Below are 15,909 nucleotides of genomic sequence, written 5' to 3' on the forward strand. Positions count from 1 at the left end.
GTCATAATGCTGGGTGTATCAAAAGGAATCCTCTGATTTAAATAAAATCATAACTATTATGTTGTTTGAGATACGTGCGTGACCAACGTAATGTCGGAAAGAGTAAACTACTTTTCCATGATTCCCGCTAGGTAGCAGCAGTGTGCGCCCACTTCAGCTCCAGTAAAAACATTGCCGGGACAACAGAAAGCGTTTCGTGTTCTATTATTTGCGCAGTGCGGGTCAGTAATAACTGTTCACCGTGACTTTCGTACTGGGAATGGTGTGGATCCTCCTACAGCACAGAGCATTAAATGATGGTGTGAACAATTTGGAGAAACGGGTTGTATGTGTAAAGGCAAATCACAGGGGCGTCCCCGAGTGCCTGACACAGACGCGAACGCATCCGCCACAGTTTCACAAGGAGTCCGCGGAAATCCGTTCGCCGTGCAGCTCGACAGCTCGACACGCCCCCGATGTCCGTCTGGCGTGTGTTGCGTCGACGTTTAGACGTCAAACCGTACAAAATTCAGCTACTGCAAACTCTTCGTGAAGGTGACAAACAACAACGTGTGGAGTTCCGTAATTTCGTTCTTGGCAAGGTGGAGGATGGCAGTTTTATTCCACACGTAATGTTTAGTGACGAGGCAACATTCCATTTAAATGGAAAGGTGAACCGTCGTAATGTGAGAATATGGGGTACGGGACAACACCGTGAAGTAGTGCAACATGAGAGGGACTATCCAAAATTTAATGTGTTTTGTGCAGCTTCAGGGAAGAGGTGTACGGTCCACTTTTCTTTGCCGAGAACACTGTTACGGGAAGCACGTATCTCGATATGCCTGAGAACTTCCTTTTCCCACAGCTGGAGACTGATTAGAACGACTTCATTTACCAACAGGACGGGGCACCAGCACACTGGCATCTGGAAGTGTGAGAATTCATAAATCAAAGGATTACCGAACGATGGATCGGTCGCACTGGACCAAATGATTCAGCCTTACATTACTGGCCCCCAAGGTCACCAGACGTGGCTGTATGTGATTATTTCTTGTGGGTGTTTGTAGAAGACTCTGTTTGCGTGCCTCCGTTACCAACAACAATGAATGAACTGAGACAACGCGTAACAGCAGCTTTGGAAGCTGTAACTCAAGACTTGGTCGCTGCAGTGCGAGAACAATTTGAATTCCGGATTGACATATGCCGTGCATCTCAAGGGGGACATGTTGAACACCTATTGAAAAGGTATGGCAAAAACTTTTTGAGTTTCCCCTTTATCACAAATCAAAATTCACTGTATATGTTTATTAGTTTCAGAAATATAGACGTGCCAAATCGGATGATTCTTTTTGACACACCCTGTGTCACTTTAGTATCTGAATAGTATGGACATTAGTTAATCTGCGTCAGATCATTGTCGCTGTGAAGCATTAAAATGTCGTCCACAACATTAAGGCCAGGCGCCAGCGACGTTTGGTAACAACCAAACCTGCATCACTGAAGCTCCTCTCACCAGATCCACCTGAGGCTGGAACACGTAGTATGCTGTTAGCTACACGTGTCAGAGACCGTGCTGGCGTTTCTTCTTCTTTCCACAGTGCAAGTCTCCTCGTCTTTTTCGGTAGCGGCGATTGCAAGGTGCAATGGTGCTTCGCGGTATTTGTCTGGGTGGTATCGACTTTTCACATATCTCTGGACCTTCAGTGGCTGCGGCAGGTTCGATGGGCCTGGTGTACTTTCATCTGAACTACGAGTAACTAGAAGGAATCGACGTCGCAATTGGTAGCAACATTCACTCGTAATCATGTTCCACGAGCAAAGAATATTAGGTGTGTACATTTGTAAACTCACGTGTAATGTTTTTACACAGAGCACCAACCTCTTATGTCTGCCTTCAGTGCTCAGGATCAAAAGATCACGATATGGGGGACACAAAAATGTTGCGATCTTGTAGTACAAGTACAATTTAATCTTATCATTACTCCCATCCGTGTAACTTGTATATCGTAATTTAAGTGTCGCCGTAGCATCTCTATCTAATTTACTATGGCTCAGGCGTTCATACAGAAGTTTACGTCGCCAGAGAAGCACTAAATGCAGAGTTGCGTAGGTGTCACGTTCTAGATCATGACTTCAGGAACGTGACAAGCTCATTTAGAGTATGCTCGTCTATATTCTGGAGTGCGCGTAACTCTGTATGTGGGAACAATTCCCTGACCTCGATCAAAGTATCACGTACTGTAACTAGTATGTCTGACAAACGGTTCCATCGGAGTTGGATCTCCTGATTCAGTGATTTTGTGAGTACCTTTGAAAAACCAACTCTCTTACAATATGCCACTAGGGTGAGTTTATTGTCCCTTCTACACGAGTTAGTTCCGGTTGCGATGTTAAAAATACCGTCTTAAAAGTATGTTTGAGCAAAGTGCCAAGACCACGACAAGCGGAGGGAAGTCTTGTGACGTCCTTCACAGCTGCCACTTTATTAGAACCGTGGTCTGTTACAAAAGGTGCTGACTTCATTAAGTTCTCACAAGGTGTCAGGGGCTCGAAACGGCGAACAAGCTCCGATAAAACGTTAACTGTTGTTTCTTCTTCATCAGCAAATGGGGTAGTATACTGTGTTCTGTTCTCCTTATGCCACGTTTCACGGGATACAGTCACTGTAGTGTACATTATTTTGCTATATCCTGCATCCACATATAATTTTGGAAAGACGCTCTTTTATCGGTAATAACAGCAATAACCCTTGGAAGTAGGATCTTATTGTGTGCAATTGCAGTTAGTCTGTTGCTGAGTGTAGTCACATGAGGTAGTACAGCGCCACAACTCGCTGTAGCTCCTACACATGTGAGTGCTGAGGCTATCTTTGTAGAACTGGAGACACGAACCATGCTGACAGGTCTAATTTCTTCGCAGCACATGAGTGTCACTGAATCACAGATTGCGCGCTGTTTGGTTGCATGGACATAGGAGTGGCGCTGATCTGTCCTGTTTTGTTTTCATGAAACACGTATGTTTCCACATAGCCCAAGTGGAATAAACAAGAATGCAACCATTTCGTTTGCGTTATACAAACTTCGTATGTTTTCCAATCTGCAGCGCACAAAACAGCTTGGAACTTTTTCCAGACTTCAGTCTTTCTCTTCTGGAGCACATTTGAAGTTATGTACACTGCAGCAGCTAATTTTCGTTTTACATCCTCTGCAATCTGCAGTCATGGACTGTGCGGCTCGTCCCGGAGGGGGTTTCGAGTCCTCCATCAGCCATGGGTCTGTGTTTGTCCTTAGGATAATTTAGGTTAAGTAGTGTGTAAGCTTAGGGACTGATGACCTTAGCAGTTAAGTCCCGTAAGATTTCACACACATTTGAATTTTTTTTTTTCCTGTGGAATCTCAGAAACCACAGCTTCGTTAGAGTCGGTCGTCTTCGTCCTGTCAGTACTACACAAAACAGCAAAATCGCGCACTAAACTTCGGTATTACCTGACGACTATACGTCACTTCTGCACGCTGTAGCAAGAGGGAACGAGCCGACGAATATGAGGCGACCGCAGGGCCTCCTCCTCAGATTCGTCATACCCGCGGAATTGCAGCGGGAACGCAGATAGGCAGCGGGTGTAACTCTGAAGTAGCAGCGGCGCCTTGATTTCTCGTGTATGCAACCCGCAGCGTCGAACTCGGACGCGCTCCGCCTTCTGTTCTGTAATAGCCGTGGCGAGGTCTCTCTTCGTGGTGATGGCGCAGCTGGTCCATTGGCTGCACACGGTCTAACATTCTGCGTGGTGTCTGTCTGTTCTATGTCGTGTCTCCCTACCACATTCGCGCAACGACGCTCTGAGCGTGTTTTTTAGGGAATTGACTAGTTTGAACCAGGGACCTGTTGCTGGTAAGGAGACGCCAGACCACACATGACATGTAGAGTTCAGAAGAGTTCAGTGAGACTAGCGATGATATAATCAAGTTCTTAATGATTTCAGCGTCAACTCCACTGCACTCCCTGTAAAAGAATCTTAATACTAACTAAATTTAGTGGAAGGGGTTCAAGGCTTTCCTATTTTTAGTTAGCTGATAAAATAACGTCGAAAAAGCAGTTAAGTTTACCATTGGAAATTTTATTCTACTCACAAAACATTGTTTATAAATCGCACTATTGATAAAAGGAAATGTTTTAATACAAGATGATAAAAACCAACTGCGTTCAACAAAAATGTGAACGAATATTCCCTGAATGGGTTTCCAAGTTCTACAATGGATTGAAGGATGACCTATGCCATATCACATCCTTAATCTAGGTTTAAGTTAAGTTTCATAAAACAGAAAACTATCAAAATGGTCTACAGTGACCCTCAGTTATGTTTAATTACTTATCTAACTCGTCGTAAATTACAGTGGCTGATGTGGCTTCTCGATAATTATATAACAGAAAAATCATCGTGTTTCAGATTTTTACTTCAAGTAGCAAATGTGAACACCATGAGCTTTAATTGACGATCGACACTAGTATTACGCAAAAAGGGGATGTAACAGATGAGACTTCTGCAGTCCTGATTGAAGCCTTATGCGCTCAAAAATGCGGCATCGCGTGCGTTCATTACCTTGTCGGTGTTCGTCAGGGGGCGGCGGCCGGCGCAGCTCCGCCCAGCTCGCCCTCTCGGAAGCAACTCTCTCCTAACTTCTCCTTACTACAGTTTACCGAAGTTGGTTTTTAAAAAAAACTATCTACCTGTGTTCTCATCTGACCAATCAGGGTCTCAATGTTAACCTTAAGCTCCATCTACAAAAATTCTGTCTATCCAATGAGAAACGTAATACTTTTCGTGGTGGGGCAATGTTTTTAAAGTTTACAACGTAACAGAGACGCGAAAAAGTCTCACGCTAAAACTTGCAGCTGGTGTGGCACTTTTAGTGTTATCGTAAGATCTATACTGTTCTTCTGGAGGGCTCTAGCTTTTAACATGGGCTGGGAGGTGGTCCTAGCGGTTAGCTGGCGACGTGGGTGTCCGTCCCTTATCGTAGGGCCTTCTAGCTTAACACGGTTCTGCTCTCGGCTTCTGTTCTCGTTTCTCCCCTCGGAACTGCGTCTGTCTCACGGTGGGAAGGTATGACATGCATTTAGGCATTCTTGTGTTAGTCTGTGGTATTCCATTTGCTCACTCGTTGATCGTGTTGCTTTGGTTAATTTAATGTCAGTATTTATTCGGAGCTATGTGACATACTGCCGGATTTGCTATCATGTCAGGGTTTACGTGGAAGGTGTTGTATTTGTCTCTCACCTTACAACGGAGCTGGCCCGTAGTGTGCAAGGGAACGTTCCGGTGCTGCTGTCACTACAGCGGCTGGTGGAGCGGCTTCACTGCACCGCTTCGGTTTCGGGGAAATTCCCGCTGTGGCGGGCAGAGGGCGGGCAGCTGCGGCAGAATAAACGCTGTTTAAAGCAGGCGTGTGCCCGCGGGGTCTGCTGCCGATGGAATTAGCGGGGCTGGACCGGTGTTTGCTCTGCCGATAACATCGCCGGCCCCTGCTGCTGGCGTGCGTTTCGTTTGGCAAGCGCTGCGTCTGCAAATGAGCCGGCTACAGAATTTCACAAGTCAAGCAAACACGCAGTAGCGCGAGGCGAAATAATCAGGATCTATAAAGAGACCGCGGGCATCGCGTTGTTTTTGTGTACTTTAGGCCGTTCTCTCTGAAGCGTTTAGAAATTTGGCAGTGAACCTGTTTGTTTTCAGCTCTCACGATACGTTCGTAAAAAAAAGTTTTGTCGTCATTGATGATAACAACAGAATTTCCTTTGCTTAAAAGGCATATTAGTATCACTTTTTCACTAATTCTATTTCTGATGATTCTACACGAACACACAACGACACGTTTCATCTGAACTGCTGTATGACCTCAGTGGTTTTACAAGTTTTCCTGTCAGGATAGCTGCAGTGCGGTCAATTACGTAAGTGAAATTAAATGTTTGGCAATTGTTGTGTCTTTATACGAGGGACGCTGATTAAGTACTGCAACAAAGTTTTTTGCTGGCCAATTTCGGTTGGAAAAAATGTGCCATTTGTTTGTGGGGCATCGTAGGATATTCTCGCTTCAGCCTCTGTAGTTTCATGGAGTTCCGGTAGGCGACGATGCTGTACGTAGCCTTCAAAATGGCGTCTGTAACTGACGTGCGGCGTTCCAAGCAGAGAGATATCGCTGAGTGTATTTTGGCAGAAATCAGAGTATAGCAGATATTCGTTGGCGCTTGCAGAGTGTCTACGAAGACCTGGCAGAGAACAAAAGCACGGCGAGTCGTTGGGCGAGGCGTCTGTAGTCATCGCAAAAAGGTCGCGCATACATGTCCGATATCCGTGTGCCGCCCAACTGCACACAGCTGTGACCCCCTATAGTGTTAAAAGTGCACACAGTCTCATTCGAGTTGATCGACGGATTACAGACACCTCGCTGTTCAGCTGGACATCTCTTTTGGTACCACTGGCAAAGTAGCCGACCAGTTGGGGTACTCAAAGGTGTGCGCCCGGATCTCATAGCTTCCGACTTCCATCTGTTTGGTCCAATGAAGGATGGACTCTACAGGGAGCAGTAACTGGATGGCGGGGAGGTTATTGATGCAGCAAGGCGTCGACCGATAAGAGTCGTACCAGGCGGGCTTACAGGCCGTTCCAGTAAAGTGGCGTAAGGCTGTCGCACTGAACGGACATGATGTTAAATGATGAGGTTTTGTAGCCAAAAGACTGGGGAATAATATGGTGTGCCGGAATGATGAATGAAACCAGCACGCTTTCAGAAAAAAAAGTTGCATTAACGCCGCTGCTACAGAAGCCGTGGTCTCCGTGTACTTGAGACGATTTACAGCCAGTGGCGAGCACGTTGTGGGCGGCAGTTACGTTTGGGCGGGCAGGGAAAAGAGAAGTGAAAGCCCGGTTCAGTCAGCGAGGCAGCACGTCGTGTTTACGTCCGAGAAACAGGTGGGTGGGTGGAGGCAGTGCCGCTAGCGCTGAGTGGCAGGTGAACACTGGCCGGCGCTCGTATACCGCCACTGTCACAACGTTTACCCGCTGTGCAGCATGTATCAGTTCACGTCTGATAAATCATTCGTCGCTCTCATTCTGATGCTCGACGTTTTCGTAAAGGAAAGTCAAGCAGGGGATCTCGGTGCGGAACAGAATACGTAATGTTTAACAGTTCTTATAAAATACAGGAACACAAGCAAACACTTCTTAAAGGTCCAAAAAATCATCTTATAGTATATACTTGAAAATCATTTAAAATTGTATGTGTAATTTTTACACATTCTCAAAGAAAAAGGACGGACAGAATAGGTAATTTTTTGGTGAAATTATCGCGTAAACGTTAAAAACATGAGGAATATAAACTTAGATATAAAGTTGTTTAATGATCAAATTTATTAAGGGGTATGGAATCTTCGTTAACAATAAGATGATACTGGAATATTATTTGGAAAGACATACAATTGGGTTTAATGCTTAAAACAAGATAACTGTTACTATTATTGTTACTTTATTGAATCCTTTCGCTCGTGCACGACGTGTATTTTCTGGCTTGCGAACACACAATGTAGGATGCTTAGTAATAAAGCTTATTACACAGTCGTGCCCAGCTAGACTAATTTCTTTGTCGGGTCTATTTCTGTCTGCTACTTTATAGGCTAATGAATCTGAGCATGAGATGTTTCATCTTTGTACTGAGAATCTGTACCCCACCTTCTTACTCTGCAGTTGTGATTATCATTGCTGCCTTGCTAGCGTCAAAGATGTGTTGTGAGCGACAGGAAGTGTGGAGTGTTTCTTGGCTTTCTTCGTATCATCACACAAATCGCTGCCTAATAATGCGCTTATCCGTATCCTCAACGGGACGCAGGCTTGTTTAAAACTAATGGCTCTAAATTTTTGTTCTGAAAACTCTTAAAGCTATTTAAAAAAAACTAACGTTATTAATCTTCTATTGCATGACTTTTTATGAAACCAATTTTAGTGAAAAAAATATCTGGGCTAGGATCTGACACACGCAAAGTACTATGCAACAGGTTGAACACAGAAATTTTGATTAGCTATTAGTCTTCGCTTAAAGATACGTAAAAACATAATCTATCATGAAACATCATTTAAATGGCGATGGGCTACAATCCGACCTTTATCAAAATCAGAAACGTGATGGTAGGCATTTCTCCTCCTTACACGAGGCATCACAACAACGTTTCACCAGGCAACGACGGTCAACTGCTGTTTGTGTATGAGAAATCGGTTGGAAACTTTCCTCGTGTCAGCACGTTGTAGGTGTCGCCACCGGCGCCAACCTTGTGTGAATGCTCTGAAAAGCTAATCATTTGCATTTCGCAGGATCTTGTTCCTGTGGGCTAAATTTCGCGTCTGTAGCACGTCATCTACGTGGTGTAGCAATTTTAATGGCCGGTAGTATAATATGGGGTGTCCTTTAAAAAAATAAGTTTGTGTTGAAAGGAGTATTTGCTTATGTTTTAGAGAGTCACATAGTATTTTCTTTCCTGAATCCCTGCCATACATTCCTACTACTGGAAGTCATTATTTATTATCGTTGTCCCAGAGGTATTTGCGCTGAAACATTTAAGTGGACCACCCAGTATAATAAATTCATTACGTAGTATTTACTAAAGAAACAAGGATTATATATTGCTTAGAGAAGAAGAAACATAGGCGAGTCACATTTACAGCTAACAATACCCAAAACCAGATAAATACCAAGAAGCAGGTGCCTACCACTTCGAATGTCAAGAATAAGAATCATTGTATCTGGAAATGACAGGCAGGAATTTCAAAACTAGGGATGAAGAACATATAAAAGCTGCAAGTATGAAAATAGCCGTTCCAACGTTGCTGAAGACCTGACAAATCATGGACATGAACCATCCAACATGGAACTGGACATGGATATTACTATAGTGAAGAATCGCAACAAAAAGCTCCCGATATTATATATTCATTTACATTTCATATACAAAGAGCCCTTACAATAAAAAAAGGAAGTAACTAAAGATAAAATCAGCATAAGCAATAAGTCACTGAGCGTCTTCATCACTGAAACTATAACAAAGAGAAATGTAGAACGTGACCAGAGTAAATTATTAACGCTGCCTTTCACTTAGTTGCAAAGACGAACACAACTGCATCAAGTTTGTAGGACTTGAGGAGCGACAGAAAACGGAGAAAATGATGATAATTTAATTTCATTTTAAATTTTATGTTTTGAACACTAATGCCTTTGATATCATTATTTTTGAACGATAAAGTGGAAACTGTGGGCACTTTGTTTTAGAACGGACGCACGAATATATAAAAATGCGAGCTGCAGAGAAACGGGACTTGTTCTCTTAATATTAATATCCAATAGAATTGTAAAGAAGTTGTAAATTACGGCGAACGGTGTAGGCAAATACCTAGAAGTCGTAAATTGGAAAACGGTTTCAATATTAAACAAGAAAGGGCGAACGCAATGAACAGAAGTTACTACTTATGAAAGAAGAACGGTGGAGCTGGAACGGAGAACGAATGAACGATCGGAAAAAAGCATAGCGACCGACGCGGGAACGAGACAGATCGGAAGAAAAGAGAAGGGCTGCCGAGGAGATGGTGAAACTAGTATTCCTCTGGAAGTCTGTCCTCGGTCCTGCCCGTTCTCTGTCTCTGTGTGGTGACGACCCAGGACCCACGTGTAACCAGCCAGCAGCGTCCTCGCTGCGGCCGGTGGACGGTGCAGAGGCAGAGCGGATGACTCACCTGTGGACGCTGGTCTGCGGCAACCGGTCCGGTCTGGGGGCAGTCTCTCTCTCTCTCTCTCTCTCTCTCTCTCTCTCTCTCTCTCTCTCTGTCCAGGCGGCAGAGGGCAGGACGCGTGGGAGGCTGCAGCTCAGTAGAAGCGGCCCCCACCGCAGCTGCTGCCTCGGCGAGCGCCGAGCCAGTGTCGAGGGTACAGCAGCTCTCACATCAGCTCTGACGAACGGTACCGGCAAAATGCGGTTTTTTGTACTGACGTGACACTAATGTGAAGACGTGCCAACTAGGGACGGTTGTTTAGAGCGTTGTATGGCTAAGTGTTAACTGAACTGGTCGTATATACAGCCGGCCGGAGTGGTCGAGCGGTTCTAGGCGCTACAGTCTGGAACCGCGCCACCGCTACGGTCGCAGGTTCGAATCCTGCCTCGGCATGGATGTGTGTGACGTCCTTAGGTTACTTAGGTTTAAGTAGTTCTAAGTTCTAGGCGACTGATGACCTCAGAAGTTAAGTCCCTCAGAGCCATTTGAACCATTTTCGTATATACACTACTGGCCATTAAAATTCCTAAACCACGAAGATGACGTGCTACAGACGCGAAATTTAACCGACAGGAAGAAGATGCTGTGATATGCAAAGGATTAGCTTTTCAGTGCATTCACACAAGGTTGGCGCCAGTGGCGACACCTACAACGTGCTGGCATGAGGAAAGTTTCCAACCGATTTCTCATACACAAACCAGTTGTCCGGCGTTGCCTGGTGAAACGTTGTGATGCCTCGTGCAAGGAGGAGAAATGCGTACCATCACGTTTGTGACTTTGATAAAGGTCGGATTATAGCCCATCGCAATTGCGGTTTATCGTGTCGCGACATTTCTGCTCGCGTTGGTCGAGATCCAAGTACTGTTAGCAGAGTATGGAATCGTTGGGTTCAGTAAGGTAATACGGAACGCCGTGCTGGATCCCAACGGCCTCGTATCACTAGCAGTCGAGATGACAGGCATCTTATCCGCATGGCTGTAACGGATCGTGCAGCCACGTCTCGATCCCTGAGTCAACAGATGGGGACGTTTGCAAGACAACAACCATCTGCACGAACAGTTCGACGACGTTTGCAGCAGCATGGACTATCAGCTCGAAGACCCTAGCTACGGTTACACTTGACGCTGCATCACAGACAGGAGCGCCTGCAATGGTGTACTCAACGACGAACATGAGTGCACGAATGGCAAAACGTCATTTTTTCCGGATGAATGCAGGTTCTGTTTACAGCATCACGATGGTCGCATCCGTGTTTGACGACATCGCGGTGTCGCACAATGGAAGCATGTATTCGTCATCGCCATACTGGTGTATCACCCGGCGTCATGGTATGGGGTGCCATTGGTTACACGTCTCGGTCACCTCTTGTTCGCATTGACGGCACTCTGAACAGTGGACGTTACATTTCAGATGTGTTACGACCCGTGGCTCTACCCTTCATTCGATCCCTGCGAAATCCTACATTTCAGCAGCATAATGCACGACCGCATGTTGCAGGTCCTGTACGGGCTTTTCTGGATACAGAAAATGTTCGACTACTGCCCTGGCCAGCACATTCTCCAGATCTACCACCAACTGAAAACGTCTGGTCGATGGTGGCCGAGCAACTGGCTCGTCACAATACGCCAGTCACTACTCTTGATGAACTGTGGTATCGTGTTGAAGCTGCATGCGCAGCTGTACCTGTACACGCCATCGAAGCTCTATTTGCCCCAATGCCCAGGCGGACCAAGGCCATTATTACGGCCAGAGGGGGTTGTTCTGGGTACTGATTTCTCAGGATCTATGCACCCAAATTGCGTGAAAATGTAACCACATGTCAGTTCTAGTATAATATATTTGTCCAATGAATACCCGTTTATCATCTGCATTTCTTCTTGGTGTAGCAATTTTAATGGCCAGTAGTGTAGATGACGCTCTTTGTTTTCAAATAAAATAGGACGCTGTCCCTTCCACGGCTAATTCCGTTTCGTTGCTAAGCGCTGCCATGAGTAAACAACTTGCCTCGTCGAGAAACACCAGTAAGTTCCCGACTGTGTAAAGAACAGACCTCCCGTCTGTTCAACATGCTCAGGCGTTTGATTAGTTTACAAAAGAGCTAACGCGTTAAACGTTCCACGTTATTAATGGAACCAACATAAAACTGTAGAAAAGGTCTAAAATTATGTGTCAGTCATGTTGCAGTCAGTAAGTGGTCTCATTGTCACACACTGGATGAATCTGGTCTCGCTGACTGCCACGCATGTTCTCGGGAGACCTCTTGCTCCCAGACAGTTTTATTTATTGTGACACGTTTGGATGCATCGTCTTCAGAAAAATCTGGCAATACAAGACGATACAAAACTCGTAAGTAGAACATAATACAATGTAGACGGAGATGTCAGAACTCGTAGAATACCATGCCGGACCTCCTTTTGCTCAGCGTAGTGCAGCGACTCAACGTCGCGTGCACTCAAGTCGCTGGAAGTCCCCTGCAGCAACACTGAGCAGTTTTGCCTCTGCAGCCGTCCGTAATTCCGAAGGTGTTGCCTGTGGAGGATTGCCTTTGCAGGATTTAATGCACGTACTGATTTCTCGATTAAATTCCATAAATATTCTATGGCATTCGTGTCGGGCGATCTGGAAGGCCAAATCATTTGCTTTAATTGGCCAGAATGTTTTTCAAACAAATCCCGAACATATGTGGCCCGGCGAGAGGGTGCAGTGTCATCCATAAAAATGTCATCGTTGTTTGGGAACATGCCCATTAATGAAACTTCCTGGCAGATTAAAACTGTGTGCCCGACCGAGACTCGAACTCGGGACCTTTCCCTTTCGCGGGCAAGTGCTCTACCATCTGATCTACCGAAGCACGACTCACGCCCGGTACTCACAGCTTTACTTCTGCCAGTATCTCGTCTCCTACCTTCCAAACTTGACAGAAGCTCTCCTGAGGACCGGGCGTGAGTCGTGCTTCGGTAGCTCAGATGGTAGAGCACTTGCCCGTGAAAGGGAAAGGTCCCGAGTTCGAGTCTCGGTCGGGCACACAGTTTTAATCTACTAGGAAGTTTCATATCAGCGCACACTCCGCTGCAGAGTGAAAATCTCATTCTGGAATCATGCCCATTAATGTTCCACCATCTTTCGGGCGTGCACTCGGGACAGCGACAATTCTTCTTGCGATATTTCGGCTAGAAACCTCCCAGCCATCTTCAAGGCGAGTCGGAGACTGAGTTCGTAGCGTTTGCGCGTGCCTATTTATACGGAGAGTCACGTGGTACAAAGCTGCTGAGGATTGAAAGCGTAAGCGTCAAAGATATCAAAGTCGCCACTACTGCGGTAGTCATAGATAAGATGTATATAGCAAAGATAAACATGTAAGCGCAGACTGCAAACAGAATAGTGCTGCTGCTAATCCACCGTGCTTGTAAATAAATAATTAATCTTTAAAAGTGGTGACATCTGTCGGAAGTGTCGATGCAGAAATTCTTTCCGAACGAAGGTGTGAAATAAGCGGTTTCCAAGCATTGTCGAGATGAAATCCTTCGTCACGGTTTAGCAGGTTGTCGGCTAGTTGTATTTCTACAGCTTCCTTAACAACTGAGTCCCAGAAAGATGAAGCAGTAGTTAAAATCCTAACCTCTTTATAATCCACGGCATGGCCAGTAGAAATGCAGTGTTCGGCAACAGCTGATTTGTTGGACTGCAGAAGACGTGTGTACCGCTGGTGTTCGACGCATCGTTCCTGTACAGTGCGCGTGGTTTGCCCTATGTAACGTTTGCCACACTCACAAGGGATTTCATAAACTCCTGCCTTTCGCAAGAGCAGATCATCCTTAACGGATCCCAACAAGGCTGCAGTCTTAGCTGGTGGGCGGAATATCACACTACTTTATGTTTCTTCAAGATTCTAGCGATTTTAGAAGAAGCATTACCCACGTATGGGAGAAAGGCTGTAGATTTCACTTCCCTTTCCACTTCCTCATCCTTTTCCTGTGATTTTTCTGCAGTTTTTATTTGCAGGGCTTTCTTAATCTGCTGTTGCGAATAGCCATTTCTCCTAAAAACTCCCTCCAGGTATACAAGCTCATCCTGCAGGCTGTCAACATCAGACAGTACATGAGCCCTGTGGACCAAAGTTTTCAGAACACTCATAATTTGCGACGGATGGTGGCAGCTAGACGCCTGCAAATACAGGTCTGTGTGTGTGGGCTTACGGTATACGCCATGACCTAGGGATCCATATTCTTTCCGGCGAACCAACACATCCAGAAACGGTAAACAGCCATTCTTCTTTCGCTCCATAGTGAACTTGATGTTTCCGTGAATGGAATTGAGATGTTCCAAAAACTCTATCAGTTTATCCTCTCCGTGGGGCCACACTATCAAAGTGTTATCCACGTATCTCCAGAAGACCGTCGGTTTTAATACTGCTGAGTTGAGGGCTTCCTCTTCAAAATCCTCCATAAACAAATTAGCCACCAGGGGAGAGAGAGGGCTCCCCCTAGCGCCACCGTCAATTTGTTCGTAATATTGTTCATCAAATAAAAAATAAGTGGAGGTTAATGCATGCTTAAACAAAACTGTTATATCATCCTCAAACTTACAAAATTGTTAAGGCTTTCGTGGCCACTTGTTGACAAACTGCCAATTGGCTTTTGTCTCGGGTTCTTAGGCCGACGTTCATCTAATGAGGCCAAGTGTTTTGCCAGTTTATACGTTGGTGAGCCAGGAGCGCTAACGATCGGTCTCAGTGGAACGTTGTTCTTATGGATCTTGGGTAATCCATACAGCCGAGGTGGTAGGGCTTCTGTATTGCGCAGGTTTCTCTGTATGTCCGCCGGCAGAGAAGACGCCTTGATTAATCGATTCGTATTCCGAGTGATACGCTGCGTCGGATGTGCGCTTAGTTTTCGGTACGTCGTCGGATCTAATAGGTCTCGGATCTTTTGCTCATAATCTTCGGTCTTCATTACGACGGTCGCATTCCCCTTATCGGCAGACAGTACCAATATACTCTTGTAGGCGTTGAGAAACTTAATGGCTTGTACCTCTTCTTTCTTCAGGTTGCAAGTTGGTGGTTTTGCTTGGCGCAGTATCCTGGCTGTTTCTGTGAGTATTTCCTCTGCCCTTTCACAAGGAAGGGTCCGAATGGCTGCTTCGGCTCCAGTTCACCACCGGCAATGGAGGGTGAAGCTTTGACAATGCCAGCCACTCGTGCTGGCGAAACGTCAGAAAAATCATTAGATGAACGTCGGCCGAAGAACCCGAGACAGAAGCCAATTGGCAGTTTGTCAACAAGTGGCCACGAAAGCCTTAACAATTTTGTAAGTTTGAGGATGATATAACAGCTTTGTTTAAGCATGCATTAACCTCCACTTATTTTTTATTTGATGAACAATATTACGAACAAATTGACGGTGGCGCTAGGGGGAGCCCTCTCTCTCCCCTGGTGGCTAATTTGTTTATGGAGGATTTTGAAGAGGAAGCCCTCAACTCAGCAGTATTAAAACCGACGGTCTTCTGGAGATACGTGGATAACACTTTGATAGTGTGGCCCCACGGAGAGGATAAACTGATAGAGTTTTTGGAACATCTCAATTCCATTCACGGAAACATCAAGTTCACTATGGAGCGAAAGAAGAATGGCTGTTTACCGTTTCTGGATGTGTTGGTTCGCCGGAAAGAATATGGATCCCTAGGTCATGGCGTATACCGTAAGCCCACACACACAGACCTGTATTTGCAGGCGTCTAGCTGCCACCATCCGTCGCAAATTATGAGTGTTCTGAAAACTTTGGTCCACAGGGCTCATGTACTGTCTGATGTTGACAGCCTGCAGGATGAGCTTGTATACCTGGAGGGAGTTTTTAGGAGAAATGGCTATTCGCAACAGCAGATTAAGAAAGCCCTGCAAATAAAAACTGCAGAAAAATCACAGGAAAAGGATGAGGAAGTGGAAAGGGAAGTGAAATCTACAGCCTTTCTCCCATACGTGGGTAATGCTTCTTCTAAAATCGCTAGAATCTTGAAGGAACATAAAGTGGATGTGATATTCCGCCCACCAGCTAAGACTGCAGCCTTGTTGGGATCAGTTAAGGATGATCTGCTCTTGCGAAAGGCAGGAGTTTATGAAATCCCTTGTG

Source organism: Schistocerca piceifrons, chromosome 10 (genome assembly GCF_021461385.2).
Source record: "Schistocerca piceifrons isolate TAMUIC-IGC-003096 chromosome 10, iqSchPice1.1, whole genome shotgun sequence".
NCBI lineage: Eukaryota > Metazoa > Arthropoda > Insecta > Orthoptera > Acrididae > Schistocerca > Schistocerca piceifrons.